Below are 19,563 nucleotides of genomic sequence, written 5' to 3' on the forward strand. Positions count from 1 at the left end.
ATAACACGACACATTAATATATGGCCTTAATCAGTCCAAGTATTTGTGTTTGTGTACAAGCCTGCATTATGGGTTGAATCCAAAGGCCAGTGACGACAATGGCTCTCTTTCCAACTGACTTCAGTGGCCTTTGGCTCAAGCTTTATGCCACTAAGGTTTGACTGTGCTAAAGCAACCTGATAAGAATCAACATAATGAAGGCTAAAACAAGCAGGTGGTGAAGGAAGCATTATTTTCAGAAATGTAGTGTATCATTCTCCTCACCTCCACCCAAATAAGGGTTCTTTGGTTTGTGCAAGGCTCTACCATCTCCTAGAATGCCCTCATGTTTCACTCCACTTTATTCTTTCTGTGATGCAGCCCATGACTGTGGTACCGGGATAAACATCCAAATTTACTTTTTTTGAGTTAACGTGGAAAAGCTTCAGACCATAAGCCAACCTCTGTGGGTGGGTAGGAAGAAACTTTCCCTCAGGACAATTTATCTTATCACTGCCTTCAGCAGGGCTTCTTGTATTTTCCTCTGAAGCATCTAGCGCTGACCATTGTTGGAGCTACAGTACTGGACTGGATTGACCACTAGGTTGATCTGGTATGGCAGTTCCTGTGTTTGCATTTTCACTCCAAATGGATTACTTTTCAGGCAAAAACATTCAAATGTAAATTTTGAAATTCAGACTGTTGCTCACAGACAAAGGCGAGAAATCGAATGCTCACCTATTTGCATGCAACACCAGCCATTTCATGAGAACATAATGAAACGCACTATATCTGTGGCACAAAAAACACCCGCAAATGAAAGTGCCATTTTTCCTCTCATTTCAAGAATTTCTCCGTGAGTCTCATTTCTGTACATAACTGTTAGCAGGCACAAAAGAGAATGAACTTGCTCAAGAGAAGCAGATATTCTCTTGCTGTTGTTTCCTCTTTTAAATGTCAGTAACCGAACTCAGGTTTCAGAGTAGCAGCCGTGTTAGTCTGTATCCGCAAAAAGAAAAGGAGTACTTGTGGCACCTTAGAGACGAACAAATTCATTTGAGCATAAGCTTTCGTGAGCTACAGCTCACTTCATCGGATGCATGCAGTGGAAAATACAGTGGGGAGGAACAGTGGGGGTGGGGGAGGAATAAACATGGGGAAATAGTTTTACTTTGTGTAATGACACATCCACTCCCAGTCTTTATTCAAGCCTAAGTTAATGGTGTCCAGTTTGCAAATTAATTCCAATTCAGCAGTTTCTTGTTGGAGTCTGTTTTTGAAGTTTTTTTGTTGAAGAATTGCCACTTTTAGGTCTGTAATCAAGTGACCAGAGAGACTGAACTGTTCCTCACACGTTCTTGTCAACTGCTGGAAACGCTCACCTTGATTATCACTACAAAAGGTTTTTTTTCTCTCCTGCTGGTAATAGCTCTCCTTACCTGATCACTCTTCTTACAGTGTGTATGGTAACAGCCATTGTTTCATGTTCTCTGTGTACATAAAATCTCCCCACTGTATTTTCCACTGACTGCATCCGGTGAAGTGAGCTGTAGCTCACGAAAGCTTATGCTCAAATAAATTTGTTAGTTTCTAAGGTGCCACAAGTCCTCCTTTTCTTAGTAACTGAACTGTTTCTTTGGATTTAGTGGTGTGAATTTTCTCCATCTCTTTGAGGTAATTTGTCAGTAGACTAGCAGAGAATTTCCTGAATCTGTACTTGTTTAACAAAGGAGTTGTGCTACTAATTCAATATGTTTAATTGTAATCTTAATGTCTGTTATAACACAGACAAACATGACATATCACAAGGTTTGCCAATGTAACCTTGATTAAAAGGTGTTACCTAGAATAAGAAATTAAACTATTTTTTACATTTGCATTTTTACATTTTACAATTTTTACCTTTTTTGTTTTTTGGAAAGGGAGTGAGATTTACTGTAAATTCAGATAGTCCTGAGCTGGCCTAACATTAAGAATTTTCCAACATGTGTGTGCTTACTACACCACCCAGTTATGTTCCTCCATGTTCTTGGCTTTCATATGCAGTTAAAAATTGTATGACAAGTAAATGGAACTGGAACTCCTTCAGGCGATTATACTAACCACAACTGTTGTCTCACTGTGGCTCAAAATGAAGCTAGAATATAAAATTGGATTATGACAGTGGCAAATCAGGCCCACTGAGTCTAAACTTTTACACGCTTATTTGTGTTTCTAGTGGGAAGAAGAAAAAAAACTCTTAAAAGACATATTCTGACTTTCTACAGCCAGAACACCTGGAGCTGTGATCCAATCATCTCACAAGCTTTTTTCTGCTTTCATGAAAACTCCCAAGCTTTTCAAGGCTGCTGTAAGAAGTGGCATATCTCTCCGTCAGTACAGAATCAGTGATCTAGCGACTTTTTGTGACACCCATTGGCTGTGGGAGATCTACTGACATTGTAAGCTCTTGGGTCAAGGACTTTATCTTCTTATCTTTATGTCATGTTCCTAGCTATATAGATAAATAACAATACTAATAATTATCAATAAATAGCAGCTTTGGGAGCACTGTGTAGCTGACGACCCCATCTTCAATTAATAGCTGAGAATAAATGTCCTGTTGTAGCATGTTGAATCTGTGTTCAGTGCATTAAATTATTCACCCAGGTAGCACTTTCTCTTGTTCTCTTGTCTATTATTCTGCCCTCAGACTTTTGGGTCCTCTTTGTTCATTTAGGCAGCTCCATTAGTTCTGCTATATATCCATATTCGAGATTCTGTTGCTGCCGTTCATCACAGTATGTGAGCATCTTGCTTGTCAAAGCACTAGCCATGGCAAAGTGCCTAGCGCTACGCTTATTTTTATTTTATTATGGCAGAACCAGCACAGAGAGGGAAAGGTAACAAATTCAAACCAACAAAAAAGTGAGGTTACACTGTAACGCCAACAGACCCCGCTCGTCGGTGGGTGGGATTGAACTGGGGACTCTGGAGCTTAGTGCATGAACTTCTACCGCATGAGCTAAAAGCCAACTCGCTCTTAGCTAAGGCTGTAGAGCAAACTCATTAATCTCTCTCTCTAAGTGATCTCAGTGCCACTAGATGGGACAGAACACCACACCCAGGAGGTGTGTGGGTTGCATACTTCCCTAGCTAAGGAAGCGCGTCCTGAGCTTCAGAGACTTCCCAACTGAAATCCTGGATGAGCCCCCACTTGTAATGCTGACAGATCCCGGTCGTCAGCAGGCAGGATTGAACCGGGGGCCTCTGGAGTTTAGTGCATGAGCCTCTACCGCAGGGATTGGCAACCTTTGGCATGCGGCCCATCAGGAAAATCTGCTGGCAGGCCAGGATGGCTTGTTTACCTGCAGCGTCCGCAGGTTCAGCTGATTGCAGCTCCCACTGGCCGCAGTTCGCTATTTCAGGCCAATGGGGGCTGCGGGAAGCGGTGCGGGCCGAGGGATGTGCTGGCCACCACTTTAGCAAAGCTTTTGATACGGTCTCCCACAGTATTCTTGCCAGCAAGCTAAAGAGGTATGGGCTGGATGAATGGACTATAAGGTGGATAGAAAGCTGGCTAGATCATCGGGCTCAACGTGTCGTGATCAATGGCTCCATGTCTAGTTGGCAGCCGGTATCAAGTGGAGCGCCCCAAGGGTTGGTCCTGGGGCTGGTTTTGTTCAATATCTTCATTAATGATTTGGAGGATGCTGTGGATTGCACCCTCAGCAAGTTTGCAGATGACACTAAACTGGGAGGAATGGTAGATATGCTGGAGGGTAGGGATACAGAGAGACCCAGAGAAATTAGAGGATTGGGCCAAAAGAAATCTGATGAGGTTCAACAAGGAAAAGTGCAGAGTCCTGCACTTAGGACAAAAGAATCCCATGCACCGCTACAGACTAAGGACCGAGCAGCTAGGCAGCAGTTCTGCAGAAAAGAATCTAGCGGTTACAGTGGATGAGAAGCTGGATATGAGTCAACAGTGTGCCCTTGTTGCCAAGAAGGTTAACAGCATCTTGGGCTTTATAAATAGGAGTATTGCCAGCAGATCGAGGGACATGATCATTCCCCTCTATTCGGCATTGGTCATCTGGAGTACTGTGTCCAGTTTTGGGCCCCACACTACAAGGAGGATGTGGAAAAATTGGAAAGAGTCCAGCGGAGGGCAACAAAAATGATTAGGGAGCTGGAGCACATGACTTATGAGGAGAGGCTGAGGGAACTGGGATAATTTAGTCTGCAGAAGAGAAGAATGAGGGGGGATTTGATAGCTGCTTTCAACTACCTGGTAGGGGGTTCCAAAGAGGATGGATCTAGATTGTTCTCAGTGGTACCAGATGACAGAACAAGGAGTAATGGTTTCAAGTTGCAGTGGGGGAGGTTTAGGTTGGATATTAGGAAAAAAATTTTCACTAGGAGGGTGGTGAAGCACTGGAATGGGTTACCTAGGCAGGTGGTGGAATCTCCTTCCTTAGAGGTTTATAAGGTCAGGCTTGACAAAGCCCTAGGTGGGATGATTTAGTTGGGGATTGGTCCTGCTTTGAGTAGGGGGTTGAACTAGATGACCTCCCTTCCAACCCTGATATTCTGTGATTCTATGATTCTAAGGTGCCACCAATGGACAAAGGTCCCTGCAATGGCAGGGAACTGATTAGTGAAATATGCCCAGATGATCCTAGCAGGTGAACTGTACTCCCTGATGCAGAGGAATGTGAACCTCCCCATGCCCGATCCCTGCTGATCTCAGCTGTGGGAAAATCCCTTCCCAACCCCAAATCTGGCAGTCAGTTTGACCCTGAGCATGTGAGCAAGAGATACCCGCCAGGCATCTAAGAAAGGGGATTCTTTATACCACCTCACCGCATTGGTCCACCCCATCCAGTGTCCCACCTCCAGCTGTGGCTAACCTCTGATGCTTCAGAGGAAGGTGAAAAATAACCTCAAAGTACATCTGACCAATTGAGCATCGGGGAGCAAAAATCTTTCCTGACTCCTGCAGGTGACTGGTTAAAGCTCTGAAGCATGTGATTTAATTATAATCATGGGAGTAAAGGTGCAGCTTCCTATGGTTTTATCCAACATATAGAGAGGGTCAGCACTATCTTACCCAGTGAAATCCCCATAAGTTTGTAGGGGATCGGTGCCACAAAGTGTAGCTTTTCAGTGGTTCTGTCTCTACTCTTAACAGCCACCTCTCTTCAATGACAACATTGCAGCAAATACATGGAGTTTCCTCTGACATAGTTCTGTGGGGTCAGAAGTATATTGGTTTGACCACTCTCTCTACAACAGGCAAAAGAATGGGCATTCCACTCTTTATATCCCCTTCAAATAAAAAAGTAGAGATGGGCCCAAACCACAAGTGCTTAAGGAATTTTTGGTTTATTCTCTTATGAGTCTGTTAGTAAAATGTGGATGTGACACTGGGTTTAGACTTTAGACTCCCCCAATGTTTAAGAGTCTCTGGGTCATTTGGTGTTGTTTGTAGCTATCTCTGTATTTTTAAAAACAGAAGCTCCTGTGTTTGTAAATTAGGTAGTTTACAACAAAGGACCATCCCAGCCAAACACTGTAGCCAGTGCTATCCTTAACTCTGAAGACACTATCCCCTAGTTGTCAGAGAGTTTTCTGAAAATTGAAATTGAATGAGATCGGGCAAGCAGAATCTACATCTGCTTTGACTGTCAATTATATCTTCATATGGAGTACCCATCCCAAGCTGCACTCATAGTGTGTCAAACTAAGAGGCTAATATGATGTCCTCAAGATCAATGACTGCATAATTACTACAAAGAGCGTAATGCTTTTAATCAAAACTATAAACCAATCTAAATGATCTGTCCCCAAAGTCCCAGTACGGTTTGTTGATGAACATGATCTCATAAAAGCTTTCGAAAAATTATAGTTATTGTATAATGTTAAAAAAAGAAAGTAGAAAGAGAGATTTTTATTTTATGTAGCAATAGGATTTGGCAAGCTTTTTACAGTATATTAATAGTAAATGCTATATATCTTAATGACTAAGAACCATATGTATGTATATTAGTGTCTCCTAAATTTTCAACAATTTCAAGAATATATGTATAGTAAATGTATGTATATGTATAATATAATATAGAATGGATCTCTGTTCCTTTACTTATCACATTGACTTTATAAGTGACACTGATTTACCTACTCTTCCTCTATGTTTGAAATGTTATTTGTTTGACAGAAATATTGGGCCTTGTTCTCATTTTCATGTAAAGTATATGTAAATACACTTTATGTATAAACATAACTTACACCTGTTTGATGGCCCTTTTGTACTGTAAAGGGGCCTTTGCATAATTATACATGCATATTTAATATACTTTGCATCGCAGTACAATATCTGGGCGCCAGCTATATACAAGCCTCCTCAAGACAGGAGCCTTATGATGATGAATACGTTGGTTGTTGCAAGTTCTTTCTGTACTTTTGTTCTATTTCTTCTTCTGCAAAATTCCACCCATTTTGGCTGCCAAACCCGAGATCCCCTGGGCCTGATTTTCAGAATGGCAACTGAAATCAAGGCGCCCTCTATCAGTGGCCACTTCTGAAAACTCAGCTCTAAATGCCTCTTGGTTCTCCTCTGTTGTACTGTGACCTGTGTTACGCAGAAGGCTACATAATCATAAGAGTCCCTTCTGGCCTTAAAATCTATGACACTAGAGAGAAAGCAATGTTCTTCTTCCAATTTCCATTGTAGCTAGGCTGAATGGGCACATGTTTATAGTGTTTTAGGAAAATTACTCTTTTGTTCTAGCAACTCACCTATTATACCATACACAACAAGTGCTCACTTAGTTTAATCAAGTAGTTCACAGTCACTGCGAGCCAAAGCTATATTTCTGGCTGCATCTCTCCCTAACTGAACTTTTATAACATACATTATTCTCAATAACCACTGCACTGCCCGGTGACTGCTATAATGTAAACAGAACAATTTAGCTGCACGCTTACTACATTGGCAGGCTGGAGTCATTTCTCAGGTTAGCTCTTGTGCTGCCTTCTCAACGCCAGTGAGAATGACCACCCTTCAGTGGGGGGAAAGTAATAATGGACTGAACAAACAAAGGAGAACACAGCACCCCATCTGTTTTGACGATGGAAGGTCACTTGATCTTCTGCCTGCATGAAGACAGAAACAAGTGATCTCTAAAGAGAAAAGCAACATTACAGGAAAATAAGTGGGTTTGACACAATCTTACAAAAGCAAGAGCATTCCTATTTTAAAGATTTCCCCAATGCTACTGAGGGGTCCTGTTGTGTGTGCAGATGGGGGAATTTGAAAACAGCCTAAAAAAACCCCATCCCAAAATCATGGCGTTTTATTTCAACCTTTGTGAAACGAAAAGTTTTGATGTTTTGGTTTCAAATGACTTTTCATTTAAAAACTTCTCTTAATTGTTTTTTTTTAAATCCCAATAAAATATTTTAAAATGATTAAAAGCAGAATGGAACATTTCAATTTTATTCAACTGAAGCTTGCCAATTGACCTGCGATACCATTTTTTTGACATCTGAATTATTCAAAAATTTAAAAAAATATATTTTCGGTTCGACACAAAATGAACCCTCACCCTTTTTTTTTTTTTTTTTGAATGACCAGCAAACCAAAATATAATTTTTTCTTCCAGCTCTACCTGTCTGTAGATTTGGGGGATGGAGTTAAGGCTGGCGATCTGTAGATGGGCCGATGAGACTGGGTAACGAAAGCAACGTTGAACATCATTATGCATGGAGCCGAGGTGCTTTTTGGAAATAGATGCTTTATTCAATTAATCGACTTGATCCAAGAACTTTCCAAGCTTCTAGCTCCCTATGTAGCATCTCATCCCGCAATACCTGGGGCTGGTGGTGCCTGGAGGACACAGAATGGTATCTTTGCCACTGTGGACCTTGGACGATGGAAGGTCCCCCTTTTGGGTCTGAGAATGACTACAGAACCACTTTCTTTTTTCAGACGGGATGGTGCTTTAATTGGTAGTTCTGTGGTCAGTTTAATTGTTGTTTCGATACTTTTTTTAGTTCTTTAATCTTTATATTTTATACGACAAAGATCCAGGATACGCTGTGTATAGATAGGCACGGAGTATATTCAATGCATTATTTTGACTGTTACTATTGTTTTATTTATGTAGAGCTGAAGAAAAAAAAAACCCACTCAAAACCAATAAGCGCCTCTCCCACTAGATGGCAGCAGGAGACCTTAACAGACAGACATTCAATCTACAACTTGCTCCTATTTTTGACTCTTTCTCTTGACACATAACTATTAAGATGTTCCTTTCGAAGGATGAATTGCTTGACTCGCTTTCCAGAGAGTGGTTCAAAATACAGAGGAATTCCAGCACCAGTGAAATCTGCTGTCCATCCTCCAGCTGCGATGCTAATCCCTTTCCTTTCTGCCTCCCTTAGGTTTCTGCAATGATTGTGATGGCACCGAGAGATCTCCTCAGTGGGTTATAGCTTCACAGTACAACGATTGCTATTTCCACTGGGCGCCATTGTGTCCCTGGGCCCGTGTGCCAGCTCAGGGCACTTTGGGGGAAGGAATATGGCACCCCTTCACTACACTGCAAGCACTAGCTGCAGGTTTGGATAATTTTTGGTGGTGCCCAGAACAGGTCCAAGTCCCGCCCCCTGCCCACACCCCACCGAAGCCTCTGGGAGGGAGTTTGGGTGCGGAGGGGGTTTGGGCTCCAGGAGGGAGTTTGGGTGTGTGCACGGTTCAGGCTCTGAGAGGGAGTTTGGGTTGGGAGGGGTGAGGAGTCGGGCTCTGGGAGGGAGCTTGGGTGCGGGCTCTGGGATGGGCCCGGGGCTTGGGATGCAGGAGCGGGTCATGGGGTTGGCGCTTACCTTGGGGAGCGCCATCTCCAAAAGTGACCCTTAAACCCCTCTGGCAGCAGCTTGGTGCTCGGGCAGCGGGGGGGACACCCCCCACCCAGGGGCCGCTTCCTGGAGCAGCATGGAGCGGGGAGGCAGGAAGGCGCCTTAGTCCTGCTGCGCTGCTGGTGGTGGTGGTGGCCGGGGGCCCCCGGGCCCTTTTAAATTGCCCGGGGGCTGCAGGCAGGGTGGGGAGACACACTGGGGGAGGTGCCTGGGGGTGGCAGGCAGGGTCGGGGGAGAGACTCAGCCCGAACATTGGTGGAGCAGGACCCCCAGGCCCTGAATATTCCTGGAGCCCAGGCACCACAGGCCCATACATCTTGCTGCCCCTGACTGCAAGAGCTTTCTGTAGTGCTGGTAGTAGCATGTGTGTTGGTGGGGAGGAAACAGCCTTCACAGAGCTACTCTCCCTTCGGTGCAGGTGAACAGGACGTGGGTGGGTGGGGCAAATGGTAGAGCCTTGGTTCCACCCTCCAATTGCACCAGTCAGCACAGCTGCACTGGAGTAAATGGGGAAATAATTTTTGTCAGGGATAGGGATAGTGCATTATATAACCCTTGGAGGAAATGGGGAACCAAGGACCAGAGAGAGTCACAGTCTGGTTCCGTGTCTATACTTTGGCAGTGGAACTGGGAGCTGCCTCTTACTCAGCACTGGGTGTCAAAGCCACTCTTGGTCCCTTTGTTGTGTTTTGTTTTCCACCTCTGCTTTCAGAGACGGGCAACAGGAAACACAATTTAGATAGAGATTCAGCTTTTTGAAACCCCTGATGTCATGCAGTGTTCATCATTTGGGCCATTTGTCATTGCCATGACATTCTGATGTGGATCCAGACCTGGATTCTGAATCCGCTAAAGAGGGTTTTATTGAAATCTGGTCTTTAGTTTGTTCACATCGCTAATTACATCTATTGTTTTTTGTTAAATGTAGATTTTGCATGTGTGACTGAATATGAATTTTATAGCATGATGAGTGTCAATAATATTTTCTACTGTACTCCACCATTACATATTCTATAACTGTCGCATATTTTACAGGAAAAAGACCCCCTTTCCAAACGTGGAACATAATGGCTTGCACACCTTGCCGCCTACATGAGAAATGCTGAGACAATGAAGGAATCAGAACAAATACCATGAGGCTCAGAGGCTGACTAGAACTGGTTGGAAAATTTAGAAACAATCAAAATTGCAATGAAAACCAGACATTTTTGAGGTAAATTTCCCACTGATGTTGCATCTTCTTTAATTAATGTTTCTGAACACATCCTTGCATGGAAGACAGTATGGCCCTGATCCAACAAGCCAAGAAAACCAATAGGTCTTGACCTACATGCTTAATGGTGTTTAAGTAGCTTGTTGACTTAAGACCTATGTTACTACCAAGCATTATTGTGATGATGTCTCTTTGTTGACATAGAATTGGATCACGTATCTTTCAGCTATAAATTTGAGGCTTTCTGGTAACTAATTGAAATCAATGGGTGTTCGGCACCTAAGTGTGCCGGAGAGGACTAGCACTGGAGATCGAATCTTTTACCTGCAGATGGCAAATTCAAATCCTAGATGGGTGTAGCTGAACAGCTATTGCTACCCAGTAGTCTGGCTGAAATTAATCTTTGGTTTAGTTCACACTGTACAGGTGTCCATGTTACAGAAACCAGCCATTTGCACTAGGACTCTACTTTGCATCTTAGTCGCCAATCTCTACAGAGTGAAGTATTGAATAGACATAGCGTGAAATTCTGTCCCCACTGAAGCCTATGGCAAAACTCCTATTGATTTCATTGGAGCAGGGGAGTATTTTACCTGTGGAGAATGTTACTTTCTTGGGCCAAATTCCCTGCTGGTATAAAATGCAGCTCCATTTACTTCAATGAAGTGATGCCACTTTACATGTTCAGGGAAATGAGCCCCTTATATCTAACATGGTCCCTTGACGTAATGGCTTGAAATGAAAGGGTAGGGTGAGTTTGGGAAGCTTGCACTAGCTCTGCGACTACACATCATACTTCAGCCTTCAGGGCTGCCGGTTCAGACTGGTTGAAAATTTTCCATCAAAACAATTTGGAATCAATGTAATTTTTCTTGGAAAGTGTTTTGCTTCCTTTGGGAAAATTTTGATTCAATCAAAAATGTCCAGTTGTTTGACAAAAAAAACAAAACAAAAACAAAAAAAAACCCCAACATTTCCCACAGGGGAAAAAAAACCACACCCATTTTCTTCCATTATATTTCACCAGAACTAACAGTCTTTGGAAATTAACACCAGTGAAAAAATATGGGGATCCTTTTCAACTCAACAGCCCACATACAATAGTGGGGAATAACTTACATACTGGTACAGATCCAGTTGATTACCACTTGGGTTGGGAGGATGTGAGCCTCAGCCACTATGTGATTCTCTCAGGCTCTATTTCCTCAACCCAACAAAGCGCTAAATTCAAAGAGTCCGCTCACTTGCTTAAAGTTAAGCATGTGCTTACGTGCTTTACTGGCTTGGGGCCCTCCAGAGGAATGTTGTCAGTACATGTTCTGGCATGGGTCATTGTGCTTTAAAGTAGCTAGCTGCAAGTGCCACTATCTAAGGCTCTCTCCCTGTCCCTCCACTTTCAATAGTTCCTATTTCCTGAGTGCTCTTTCAGTATCTCAGTAACAAAGGGAAAGTAGCATATAAGTGCTGGCTGGATTTTCATTTAGCTCTCTACGCTGTAAAAGCTTTGGGGAAAAAATAGAGAGAGAGCAGCTTTTAATAAAGTAGAGATGATTGGAACACCAGTAATTTTCTTTCCTCTCTGCCTCTTCAAAGAGACTGTAGAGAATATAATTTAATTTGATTAATTCACAGCTCATATTTAAAATCCCCCCCTTTCCTTTTGGAAGTTGCACATATAAACCATCTGAAAAGTATTCAGATACCTTTAGCAGGAAGTGGCTATGTTATGTGCTTTACTTGTGAGCCACAAGAACACTGGTGCCCTGTCTTATAATATGTGACAAACACATTTGTTTGATGAGTTATATAATGGATGAGACAAAAGGAAGGCAACCACATCTCTTTCTTCTGCTCCATTTCTTCACAGGTGATCATTCATAAGGCTGTGTTTTAGTCATGGGTATTTTTAGTAAAAATCATGGACAGGACAGGGCAGTAAACAAAATTCAGGGCCCATGATGTAGCTGTAGCGAGGTGATGACTCACCAGTGCGGCACCTCCTGCTGGTTGTCTGAGGAATTAACTCTTCCAGTCCACAGCGCCCTCAGCAGGCCAGTGTCTCACCTGCCACTGGCCCCCATGTCCCCTCCAGACCCTAGTGCCCCTTTACCTTGGGGTGCTGCCCCCAGCAATGCCCCCACACTCTGGGTCTCCCCTCCCGGGGGACCCCCAACTCTCTATTCCCTCCTTGCCTCGGTGGCTACTGCCAGTCACCATCTAGCCCCCGCTCACTGGGGCAGACTGCAGTCTGTAAACCACTCATCACAGGCAAGGGGTTTTGGACCAGCTGCCTCTGCCTAACCCCAGGCTACACCTCTGCAGCCCCAGTACCTCGGTAAGCCTTGCACAAGGCCTGTAGCCTGGGGAGTTACCAGGCTGGAGCTCCCCAGCTCCTCTTGCCTTTCCCCAGCCCTGGTCTACTCAGGTACTCTGCTCAGCTCCCAGGCAGCTCGCTCGCTCGCTCAGTCGGTCGGTCGGTCGGTCGGTCGGTCGGTCCCTCTCCCTCTCCCTCTCCCTCTCCCTCTCCCTCTCCCTCTCCCTCTCCCTCTCCCTCTCCCTCTCCCTCTCCCTCTCCCTCTCCCTCTCCCTCTCCCTCTCCCTCTCCCTCTCCCTCTCCCTCTCCCGCTAGAGAGAGACTCTGCCAGCTCCTGGCTCACTGGCCTTTTATAGGGCCAGCTGTGATCTGATTGGGGCATGGCCCCAGCTGTGGCTGCTTCCCCATCAGCCTAGCCTTTAGCTCACAGCCCTGGCCCTCTTCCAGGGCTGGCTTTAACCCCTTCTGAGCCGGAGCGGAGTGACCGCCCCACTACAGTATCCATGACTTGTACTATATACCCCCGACTAAAACTTAGGTGCTCTGGGGGGAGGGGAAGGGTGGCACAGGGGCACCATGTGTGCTCTGGGAGGGCAGACAAGGGGTGCTGGGGGTGCTCTGGGGGGGCAGCCTGGGATCCCTGCTGGTGCTGGGAGGGAGGGGGGACTAGTGCGGCTGGCAGGCTCCCTACTGATCTCTGTGCGGCTCCCAGAAGTGGCTGTCATGTCCCTGCAGCCTCTAGGCTGAGGTGCAGCCAGCAGGGGTCCGCATGTTGCCCCCACCCCAAGCGCTCGCTCTGCAGCTCCCATTGGCCGGGAACCACGGCCAGTGGTAGCTGCTGGGGTGGTGCCTGTGGGCAGAGGCAACACACGGAGCTGCCTGGCCACGAATCCACCTAGGAGTTGGACATGCCAGCCACTTCCAGGGAGCCCCTTCAAGGTAAGCACCACCCAGAGCCCTCATCCCTGCCCACACACGAACCCCCTGCCTCAGCCCTGAGCCCCCTCCTCCTGCTGCTGCTGGAGGGGAGGGGCGCAGTGACCCGAGATTGCTCAGGCGGCCCCCAGGCCAGCTGCATCTGCCACTGCAGAAGTCCTGGGGGTCCCAGAAAGTCACGGAATCTGTGACTTCTGTGAACTCCATAACAGACTTGCAGCCTGAATAATTCGCAATCAGTTCAGCTAACATTATTTTTCAAGTTAGGACATTACGATTACTGCTTCCCGCACCCTTTTTTACCCCAGAATATGTCTGAATGATCAAATGCTAAATATACAGAACAGCAACGAAAGGTATGTGCTACCAGAAGAGCTGGTCAAGATATTTAGGACAAAACACGTCTTTAATTGAAAAGTGCTGTTTCATCAAAACCAAAACATTTCACCAAGCTATATCAAATTTGAAGAAGTTTTTGACCAGAAAATTTCTGAGGTCCTGGGTGGAATATCCAGTCATTTCAAGAAAGAAAGACCTGAACTGAAAATCTGACCTTTTTGACAAAATTCCATTTTGTGAAATCATTGGAAACGTTTTGGTTTTCTTCCTGTTATGTTCACTGCGCACACACAGAGAAGTTAGATTAAAAAAACCAGCAACATAAAATACTCTTGTTGGAAGATTGCAGCATAACACTAATTTATTTCTTACAATTCAGAACCTTAACCCAAGAACCTGTCGGAGAAAAACACAGTTCTCACTCTCAGGTTGGGTGCAGCAAGTCAGATACACTTTATGTCGGCGGGAGAGCGTCTTCCACTGACATAGCACTGTCCACACCAGCACTCTTTTGGTGAAACTTATGTCGGTCAGAGGTGTGTTTTTTCACACCCCGACCAACAAAAGTGCTAGTGTAGACAAAGTCTTACGCAAAATGTCACTGCTAAATACAAGATTTGAACAGATTGTTTAGCATAAGTAGTTAACACATATTTCAAGGGACCATTCAAGGTGAAGTACCTTGTTAACACCCTTCCAGTCATAGGGAGGAAATTGGGGAGCGGGAAGGAAACAGCTGGGGGGATTGTTAGTGGGTTACAAGTTTGTTGTAATAAGCCATAAATCCAGCATCTCCGGAAGGGAGGAAGAATCTGCCCCTGAATGAATTACCTCTGCTTTATTCCCCAAACAGTACAATTGTGCACCAAGGACATACCAAAAGGCTACTGAAGTTAGACACCGGGGTGGTCATGCCCCTAATGCCTATGGGTAAATACAATGTCTAGTTAAAACATTTCAGTGAAAATTATTTTTCAGTGGAAAATTGGGTTTTTGACCAAATGAACATTTTCACAGGAAGTAGGTGCTCTCCTTGAAAATTTTCCTCTATTTTATTGGAAAACCAAAAAGCAAAACTGTTCATCTGAAAACTGTGTGCAGTGTTGTGGTAGCCATGTCAGTCCCAGGAGAGACAAGGTGGGTGAGATAATATCTTTTATTGGCCCTCCACCCACCTTGTCCATCTGAAAACGGACATTTACCTAAAAACGGTTTGTATTTGTCAGATTTTGGCTGGAAAAAATCAGTTTGGGGTTTGTTTTTTTAAAATATTTTTTCCGTGGGGGGAGAGGGGGAGAATTTGTGACCATCTGTAATAAACACCCACTAGTGTGAACCCATCAGTGTCTACAAATATTGCAACAAACACCAATGTACATACTTGCATCTATAAATACTGCACCTAATGCCAGTGAGCGTTTATTCTTACCTGTATGTAGGAGTGTGCTTTGCTCTACAATCTCTGCAAACCACCTGTTATTCTGCATGCATATGCACCTGTGTAATTACCATTAAACACCTCCAGAAAATATAACAGTTAAAAACATCCAAAAAAGCAAATTGTCACCAGAAGCAGACTTGTTTATGCCATTTTAAATAGGGAGCAGCATCAGAAGCAGGGAACTGCAAAGAGAAGAGACGGCAGTGGAATGCATTCACATAAGAGAGCATAGAAAACTTTCCTACAGAAAGGCATTTGAGATGAAAACTTTGATGAGAAAATAGACCTGTGTGAATAATTTTGACAGTATATCCAGACAAACGCCTTGGATCTGATTTCACATAAATGACAATATATTACTATCTAGCTCTTATATAGCACTTTTCATCAGTAGATCTCAATGCACTTTGCAAATGAGACAGGCATCACTATTCCAATTTTACAGATGGGGAAACTGAAGCACTGGGAGGGAAGCAATTTGCTCCAAGTCTTACAGCAGGTGGCTGGCAGAGCTAGGATCAGCACCCAAATCTCCTGAGTCCCAGGCCAGTGCAGCAGAAAATAACCTTATCGTGGCTGCTGGAGTATGTTTTCACCCTGAGTGAAAAAGCTTGTGAAACTGGATTGTGTTGTGTGCAAACAAAATTAAAAGGCCCATTGCCAGAGACTCATACAATTAGACTGCACAAGGCACCGTAGACAATGAACTGTAGCCAATGGAGCTGGTCAAATACATTTTTTAAATTTTAATGAAAAAATAGGGAAAAGAATTTTAGTTTTCACAACATTTTTGCTCCCTGGTTTTCAACCACAGATTCCATGGCCAGAAGAGGCCATTGTGACCATCTAGTCTGACTTGTATAACACAGGCCAGAGAACTGCCCCAAAATAATTTCTAGATCATATTTTTAGAAGAACATCTAATAGTGATTTAAAAATTGCCGGTGATGGATAAACCACCATGACTCTTGGTAAATTTGTTCCAGTGATTAATTTCCCCTACTGTTAAACTGTAATGCCTTATTTCCAGTATAAATTTGTCTAGCTTCAACTTCCAGCTATTGGCTCATGTTACATCTTTCTCTGCTAGATTGAAGAGCCCACTATGAAATGTTTGTTTCCCATGTGTATACATACACACTGTAATCAGTTCACCCCTTAACCTTCTGTTAAACTGATTAGATTGAGTTTATCACAAAAAGGCAGGTTTTCTAATCCTTTAACTATTCTTGTGGCTCTCCTCGGAGCCCTCCCCAGTTTATCAACAGCTCTAGCAGGGAACAATCTTCTTTTGGCAGAGACACAGGCTAGATAACCCAGGGCTTTTCAGTCTTATATAACAGAGATTTTGTGAAATCCTGTGCAGAGGGGCAAAGAAAATGTTTTGATGGAAGAGTCAAATGTTGTCATTCATTAACCCCAGTTGAGGCCTGTATCAACACATGGTGAGAAACAGTTCCTGCTCAAAACAGGGGACCTGGAACAGGGAGGGCCAGGGGGCCATGGCCTCTCCCACCTTTTACCAGCTGTAAGGGTGAGCGACGGGGGAGGGGAAAGGGCAGAGAGGAGTGTGCAGGGGCCTTGGGGCAAGAGGCAATGCGGGGGCAAGCTCTTTGGGGAAGGGGCGTTGTGGGAGTGGGGCCTCCAGGGGGTGTGGCATATGGGGTGGGGCCATGGTTCAGTCACCTGTGTCCCCCTCCCCCACACTTTTAGGACGCTTCTGGCTGCAAAGGGTGGGAGAGGACAGAGACTTGCTCAAAGGCCACTTAGTATGTCAGTGTCAAAGCCAGGAATGGAACCCATCACTCTTAACTCCCAGTCTAGTGCTATATTCACTAGACTCCATTGCCGTTCACTTTCTATTTTTATTTTTAATTATTATTCTCTTCATGCCAAGAGCAGTGTAAAATCATTGTACCTGCCTGGTAAATCTCCATGTTAGCTTTGCAAGGCTGATGTAATTCTGTTACCCGGGGTTCTTTCAACCCAAAGCTCTTGGTAACTTTTACTCTGTGCGAAGTGGGGTCAGGAAATAAATCAGGGGAGACACGGCCGTCCGGCCAATGTGTCCTGTGTTTGCATCTGGGCACAAACAGGACAATACAAGAGGGCTTTCACTAAAAGCTAAACTTTACTTAGTCTCAAGCACTTATACACGTCCGCAACAGGTTAGTAAAACACCCCCAACCCTCGCAGATTACCAAAGTTGAGTGTGGCTCTCGAATGGCACAGCGGCAGCCTTCCGGTGGCCAAATCTTCCGTCTGCCAGTGGGGACAGCAAGATGTATCCAGAAGGAGAGTCCAGAAGAGTCCTACTACCTCAAACTTTCCCCCCTTATTTATACATTAGTAACAGAATGACATGTCCCTTAAAGAAAACTTGTTAAGTAAGCACTTTCAATGGTCAAGCAAGAGGTTCCTTCTGATTATTGATTAAACAGGTGTGGGTTTTTCCAGAGTTTGCAGCCTTAAGGCCCCAATAGACATTCCTGGGGCACATCCTGCTCTTCTAAAATGCACGTATCAGCAACTTCAAAACAATTCTTATCAGGAAGGACGCAGGGTCAAGGTGCCTTTTCTGTGGCACCCAGAACTCCCTCCCCTCCTGCCTTGGTCAAGCTGAGGCTGCTGAATGGCCACTTTATGGCCTGCTGACTTGGCTGCTTTTAGCAATAAGCCATAGTGGCTTCAGGCACTTCACTGGGTTGCTGACATCTCCCCGTAAATACAACCTGGAATTTCTTTCAGTGCCTCACGTCCAGAAAGTCAAAGTACACAGGCGCTTAGCTTGAATCTTAAGTCCCCACAATCTGTAAATCAAGCCAAGTTTGAAGGTGTTAGCATATAGGCTTGTTTGTCAGCCTGAGATAGAATTTTGGGTTTGACTTTTTGATACACTTATATCTTATACTAATACGTGTGAAGAGCAATGAACAAAGACACTGTGTGTTGCATTTCCCACAACCAGATGGAGCTTTTAGTACAATGGGAAGAGATAAGGGATAGAGCACTTAAAGTGTTACTGGGCATGGTGGGGATGTAATATATGAGCGCACACTTAAAGACTGCCTCAACTCCTTATCTTAAGGCAAGGTCAAGCAACCAGTTAGGAGGAGCAAGGGAGGAGGCATAAGAAACACTAAAAGCTGAAGAAAGGCCTGACACAACCTCACTCCTTACCCCTCCCATGGGGTACAAAAGGGATGGGATGAAGACCCCAGACTCTCGACCCTCCAGAATGGAACATGACCATAACTTGTGAGGGGTGTGACTATGGGCATGCACTGCAGGTATATTTGGGCCTGCTAAGGAGGGGGAGGTGGGAATAGGGAATGGGGGGACACACAGGCAAGGCTCTGTAGCACCAGGGCTGGGAAGGGGGACACGGGGTAAATGATCTGTGGTGTCAGAGCTGGAAATGGAACACTGGGAAACAGAATTTGCCAGCATGTAGCACTATGGATATGTTTGCTTGGAACTAACCCCAATAAACATTGCATTGCCTGCACTTCAGACTTCTGGTCTTCTGCTTTTTGTCTGCATGACAAGAACCAGGGGAGGGGGTGAAGGGAAAGCCCTCTCACAGAGGGAAACTGGGTCAGTAGTTTTAAATGCATGAACATTTAGAACTGAACAAACTAGCATTAGAGATAGTGGGGTGAGGAGAAAAAGTGCTGTTCTTCCTGATTTTTCCAGCTGGATTGCCAGAGAGCACCATTAAAATGCTTCCTCTCTTTCTGCAAAACCAAGTGAAAATGGGTGCTGCTAACCAGGGCTGATGTTTCTGATCACATGACTTATCTTCCCCTTGTTATTGGAAATGGGGTCCTTTAAGAGGCAAAGTTGACATTCACTGTATTTATAAATGACATATTTACTTAACTTTGCTGGATGGACATAGAGAGAGTGAGTGAAATTTTCCATTCTGTTTTTGTTGTCTGAGAGATGGAAGGCTTGGAACTACACAAAGGTTTGTGGGTTGTCAGTATGCCCTATATCAAGAGAAAGGGAGGAAAAACGGGCAAAGAGAGTGGGCTTTCTGAAAAAAAGGCAGTCCCCATGAGAACCCTCTCTCATCTGCCATGCTGCTCACTTTGCATTCCCCTACTGGAAACCTGAAAGCAGTGTGCAACAGGTAAGATGTATAATTTATTACTTTGCCTCCTGAGATTTCGAGGCTCTTCAGACGAGCCCCCTGCTGCTATGCTTTCTGATTCTTCCTGGTACCAAACCAAAAGAATCAGACTCGTGCTGAAATTCAATCAGAATCAGCAGGAGCCTGTCTCATATTTAACATTGATTTTTTTTTGTTATTGTTCAAAGTTTTGATGTTTTTTAATTGCCCACCAAGTGCATCATTATTTCCTGAATGGGGTAGGTTTGAAAATGTATCAGGAAATGCGAGCGCTCACAAAAGGTACCAGATTAACGACCTCGAAG

Source organism: Natator depressus, chromosome 2, assembly GCF_965152275.1.
Source record: "Natator depressus isolate rNatDep1 chromosome 2, rNatDep2.hap1, whole genome shotgun sequence".
Lineage (NCBI taxonomy): Eukaryota > Metazoa > Chordata > Testudines > Cheloniidae > Natator > Natator depressus.